Genomic DNA, 6639 nt, shown 5'->3' on the forward strand with positions numbered 1-6639 from the left:
AAAAGTCATAAAATTCTATTTCTCCAGTTCAGTCTAATGTTCAAACTCTCTTCTGTTGAATATGCAGCATTACTGGGGTCCAATCTTTCCATTTAAATCCTGAAAGTTAACAATCAACGTTATTATTGATATTTCTTGTCCCTGGCATTAAATTGGTCATTTTCTTGGTTGCCTTTTACTCTTTTATTTCTGTGTGTGTGTCTTTAGCTTTCCTACTGAAGCACTCCTTTCCGAACTTCTTGAAGCACTGGTCTGGTGTTGGTAAATTCTTTCAGGTTTTGTTTATCTGAGAATGCTTTCATTCTTTCTTTCCATATGAAGGAGAATCTTGCCGGGTATATAATCTTGGTTGAAACTGTTTTTCACTTAACACTTTGAATTTATTTTCCCATTATTTCCCTTCTGTCATGTTTCTGATGAGACGTCTGAGGTTAGCCTGATGGGATAACCTTGATAAGGAACCTGACCTTTCTCTCTTGCCAATTTTAGTATCTTGTCTTTGTGGATTTTGCCAATCTGGCTATGATGTGCCTTGGAGAAGATCTTCTTGGGTCGATTCTATTAGGGGTTCTTTGTATTTCTTGAGTCTGGATATTTGAATGCCTCTCTAGATTTGGAAAATTTTCTTCCAGAAGTCTATGGAGTAGATTATCAATGCCTTATTAGTTTCTTCACCTTCTGAGATACCAATTATCTGAATGTTTGGGCACTTAATGACATCTAGTATTTCTTGATTAGTATTCTCATTTTTTTTTCATTTTTTTGGTTGTTTTTTCCAGGTCAGAGGTTTTGCCTTCAATATCCAAGATTCAATCTTCTGTATGGACTGATCTACTTTTAATACTTTCTAGGGAGGTTTCGATTTCCTGATGGCAGCCTCCATCTCTAAAAGCTCCATTTGATTCCTTTTTATGGTGTGTATTTCCTTTTTCAGATCATGCAAGAACTTTCTCACCTCTTGGAACTTGTCTATTTTCTCCTGCATCTTCTTGAGTTGATTGTCTCTCACATGTTGCATCTCATTTAGTTTTGTCACTATGAATATTCTGAATTCTCTGTCAAATGTTTCCACAAATTCCAGTGTACTGTCTGTGACTGATAAGGGATTGTTCTTTTCCCTTAGGAAAGAGATATTTTCTTGGTTTCTCATGTTTCTTTTGCCCCTGCGGTGGTTTCTGGTCCTTCTGTGGCAAAATCGCTACTCTACTGTGTTTGGCTCAGGGTATCCACAGAAAGAGATTACTAGTTCAGATTTATAAAAAGAAATTTCTTCCTTAAATTAAGCAGGAAGTTCAATAAGCATTGAGGATTTCAATGACTCTAAAAGTATTCAGATTCTTGGCTACTGTGCATAAAGGCCTATCTAACCATTCAGTGTATGGAGAGTGAAGCTTAGAGTGGGAAAGTAAAGTAAATAAATAAATAAATAAATAAATAAATAAATAAAATAAAAACCTGGAGAACTACTTCCAAAAGAGGAAAAACATTTTTACACGTAAAAATGTAAACAGCACTGCGCACTAGCACGCCGCACAAACAGGACAGGATACACCTCAGCTTTAAAATGCCTTCTGAAATTAGCAAGTGAACAAAAAGACCCAAGGTGAAGAGAAGTGCTTGAAAAAAAATTTTTAATTAAAAATTTAAAGAGAGAGTGCGAGACAGACAGAGACAGACTGCCAGCGAAAGCAAGAGGAAAGAGGCCTCCCTACCTTGTCTAAATATTTCGGGAGTCTAGGCGATGGAGTTTCAAGCATAGCTTCCCTGACCAGGCCAGGATACACTTCAGCTTTAAAATGGACTCTTGTCTGAATATTTCGGGAGTCTAGAAGACGTAGTTTAGACCATAGCATCCCTGAACAGGTCAGGATACATCTCCTAAATTCATTCTTTTCATTACTCTGTTTTGTTTATTCACTGACTAACTTAATTTTGTAAAAATTATATAACTCCATGTTCATTTTAAAAATAAAATGTGTTTATTTGGGAATTACTTTAGATTTATAGAAAAAGTACAAAGATAGTATGGAGTCCTCATATGCTTACCACCTAGTTTCAGTTTTCCTTAATGTTACATCTGTGTGTCAAAACTAAGAGGCCACAATTACCATATTATATTAACTAAACTACTTACTATGCATTTCATTTAGATTTCATTACATTTATTTATTTATTTATTTTTACTTTTAGAAAGATTTTTGCTATAGGACACGTGTGCTCGCCAGAGAGACAGAAAGTGAGAAATCACCCCCAGGGGGATGGCCATGCTTCAGGCCCTTCTCCATTCTCCTCTCAGAATTTTGGACACACACACACACACACACGTATCTGGTGTGAATTTTAAGCCATTGCCTCGGGAACTTGAACCGCAGTCAACTATGTGAGAGTCCAGCAACGTAACCATTACACCATCTGCTAGTCCCAGATTTCATCAGATTTCTATTAACGTTCTCTTTCTATTCCAAGATCCAATCCAGGATACCACACTGCATTAGCTGTCATATCTTCATTGTCTTCTCTAGCCTGTGGCATTCTCAGGCATTCTTTTGTTTTAACAATCTTAGCAATTTTGGGGTATTCTGGTCAGGTGTTTTTGTAGAATTTGGCTTTGTCTGAGGTTTTTCTCATTATTAAACTAGAGTTATCAGTTTGGGGGAAAATACCACAGAGCTGAAGTGTCTTGCTCATCATATAATGTCCGGGTGTACATGATACTCAAAGACTACACTGCTGGTGCTACACTTGGTTAGGGTAGTGTTGCCTAGGTTTCTTCACTGTAAAGTTACTGTTTCCCCATTCCCTAGTCCATTTTTTAGAATTCTCGGGTGCACTCACCAGAAAGACAGAAAGAGGGAGAAAATTGAGAAGGCACCTCCTGGGGGTATGGCTACACCACAATCCCTTCTTGTCCATTTCTCCTCTCAGGATTTTAGGCATTCATGTACATGTGCCTGGTGCGTTTTTTAAGCTGTTGGGTCCGCAGACTCAAACAGTGCAGTCAGTCATTTAGGATCCAGCACCTTAACTACCATGCCACCAGCTAGCCCAGAACAACCTTGGTACTGTGGCAGGTGCTCATGTCTCAGAGATCCCAGCAGTTCTGGGGCCTCGGTAAGACTTGAATCTTGACACCAACCCATCTCCAACAGCCCAGAACCTGCCAAGATTCTGGGACCTGTTACAGCCATTCATTGAGAGCATACCACAATGTCTGATGAACTCCATCAGCTGGTGGAGATCCATGAGAGGAAGATGAAAAGAAACCCTCCCTCTGGCCCTAAAGGAGCCAGCCAAATCTAAAGTGGGAGAGAGCCGCAAGAAGGCCTCCGATTAGGGATAGGTAGTGTCAGGACACTGCAATAGACACTTGGCAGCATGCAGACAGCTTCTGTGTGACAGAAATGAGCCAGAGAGAGCACAGACAGCAACAAACTATCTGTTTCCAAGACCTAGAGCTGGCTCTGAGACCATAAAGTAGGAAGGAAACCATTTTAAGTCATTTTTAAGAACACACATACACGCACAAACCTTAAATAAATCATGGAATGAAAATGTTCAACCTTTAGTGTAGTTATTCTATCTATAGAGACTGTGCTAACTTGCCAACTGACACATACGAGGGCTCACAGTTTGGCTTTTTTGGGCTTCCCCTTCCCCAGCTTCAGGTTATAAAGACCCCACATACATAGAAGCCAACCAAATACACAAAACTGTAACACTTTTTTCCCCTTATACTGGCCATGGTGGACAAGATAGCTGGACTTCAACAGTTCTCCAAGCCAGCCTCCAGTCTATGGTCTTCTACTGATTGACCTAATGAAAACTTCGACTAGCTTGTTTGTGAGATGATGACAGTGCAAGGGCAGCCTTGGGCACCTGCCACGTCCTCCTTTTCCAACTCACCCTACTCTGACCTTGGTTTTCTCTTTTCCTTCAGAGCTCACACATCCTGGCTTGTGGCTTTTGGTTGTTAGTGCTTTTCATGGCAGAAGGCCCAGAGGACAGAGAGAGAAACACGTATAGCCTACTTCCCCAACTACCTGGACATGATCACATGCACACACGTGCAGATGGAGGGTCCCCTCACAGCAGAAGCGGCCCTACCACTGTGACTCACTTGCCCTAGGCAGTGCCAGGCAGGTGACCCACCTCACTGAACAGATGAGAAAGGTTCAGGCAGGTATTTGGAAGGGAAATGGGATAAAAGCCACAGTTATCACACACAAGACAAACTTACAAAAACAATAAAAAAAATTTAGTTTGCTATAGAGCATATGCACTCACCAGAGAGAGATGGAGAGATAAAAAGTAAGACAGCACCCTCCATGGGAGTTGGCCATGTTGTAATCCCTTCTCCATCTTCCTCTCAGGATTTTGGGCACACACGCACATGTGATCAGCATGTTTTTTTAAGCTGCCAGGACCGGACTCGAACCATATGGTTGGCCACGTGGGATCTAGCCACTTTAACCACCACATCACTGACTGGTCTGAAAATATATATTCTGATAAATTATTATTAAACATATAAATCCAGTTTTATGGGAAACACATTCTTTTTTCAGTTTTCAGAGGGCATGTGCTCTCTCCAGAGAGAGAGAAAGAGAGGGAGAAAAGGAATTGGAGAAACCACCCCCCAATGGGGCATGGGCACACTACAATCCCTTCTCCATGCCATTCAAATTTCAGGTACACACACACACACACACACACACGTGCCCAGCATATTTTCAAGCCACCCAAGGCCAGAATTCCAACCAAGGTCAGCCTTGTGGGATCCGGCTTCCCTTAACCACTAGGCTATAGAGCCAACACAGGAAGGCACATTTAATGTATTGGGTGGACCTATTTTTATATTTTATGCAGATGGATATAACCTGTTGCTAGAGAGAGAGTGATTTCAGCATCAATCAATCATCAGTTCTATATGTATAGATAGAAACACTGAGAAAACTATGTACTTAAATAAGTAGATGAGAATGGAAACTTTGTCTCTGCAATGAAATTAAATTCTTTGAACTTCTGAATTATGTACAAAGAAAATCGCATAATATCTACTATCAAAAATCACTTTTACATATACATCTTTAGCAACTCAATTAGATACTCCTTTAAATTTGTGGGAAAAAAAGAAAAGACAAAATTGAAACCACCTGTAAAGGATAGGTTACCAATTCATTTTTTCTACTTCCATAGTAATCACTTTTTCCCTTTGTATAGAGTTGAGGTCTTTTTCTTTTTATTCATAAGTGTGTGCATGTGCACCTGTGTGACAGAGTCTTTGACACTGCAATCGCCTTCTTCCAGTCCTCTGGCTCATCAGATCTTGGCCACTTGCATGCACCCGCAGCGTGTTTCAGGCTGTCTGGGCCAGGGCTTCCAACTGTGTTTGCCATGTGGGATCTCACTTCTCTCGAGCAGTACGTTACTGCTGTGTCACAAAGCTGGCCTGGTCCTGACTTTTTTTTTTTTTTTTTTTTGAGAGGCTTTCACTATAGGGTGCATGCGCTCGCCAGATAGACAGAGAGAGACAGAGAGACAGAAAGCGAGAAATCACCCCCCAGGGGGGATGGCCACGCCGCAATCCCTTCTCCTCCATTCTCCTCTCGGGATCTTGGGCACGCATGCACACGTGCCCGGTGTGAGTTTTAAGCCACCGAGTCCGGGACGCGAACCATGGTCGACTACATGGGAGTCCAGCGACATAGCCATTACGCTAACTGCTGGTCCCTGGTCCTGACATTTTTAATACCTTGGAAAACGCAGCTAAAAGAATTTGGGATATGGGGGAGGTTTATTTTTATAGAGTGGGAATAGGGCAATTGTGAAAGGGGATGTGAGAAGGGAAAATCTACATTTCCATCTGTTACATAAAAATTATACGAGTTTATTGTTTTCACTAAACTCCTGCTCTAAGCACCAATAAACCAGACCCAAATGGAGTCAATCATGCTAAAATGTCACATTATCAAACATCAGTTCGATCTATGACTTTGAGGGAGCTGATTCCAAAATAGGCCAGTTTTCCCTGAACAGATTTCAGTCTACCTGCATCAGTGCTGTACGGAATAAAACTGATGCACAGCTTGTGGCTTTCTTAGCATCATGCCTGAAATAGCTCAAGGCGTTACCTAGACTGATTGGACTTTTTGTTTCCTGAATATCCTGAATGCCCAGATATGCTCTTCCTTTACCTTCCAAACTCACTGTCTTTGCTTAAACAAAGTAAATACAGGTGACCATGAGGTCATCCCGCTTCTCTTATCATAGAATTTAGCCAATCACTGCTACACAAGACTCCTTAATACTTCCCCCTCTCATTCATGACTTTTGCCTTTAAACCATCCTGAAATCAGCACGCACTACTGAGGGCAACTTGGATTATGTGGTTCCTGAACAATCAGATTAACCTGGGCCCAAATAAATTCTTTTTCTTAATTATTACTTTTTAAAGAGATTTTTGCCATAGGACACATGTTCGCCAGAGAGAGAGAGAGAGAGAGACACTGAGGAGGAAAGTGAGAAATCACCTCTCAAGCAGGATGGCCATGCCACAATCTCTTATCCATTCTCCTCCTGGTTTCTTGGGCACGCGCGCGCGCACACACACACACACACACACACACACACACACACACA

Source organism: Tupaia chinensis, unplaced genomic scaffold (assembly GCF_000334495.1).
Source record: "Tupaia chinensis unplaced genomic scaffold, TupChi_1.0 Scaffold000023_1, whole genome shotgun sequence".
NCBI classification, from domain to species: domain Eukaryota; kingdom Metazoa; phylum Chordata; class Mammalia; order Scandentia; family Tupaiidae; genus Tupaia; species Tupaia belangeri.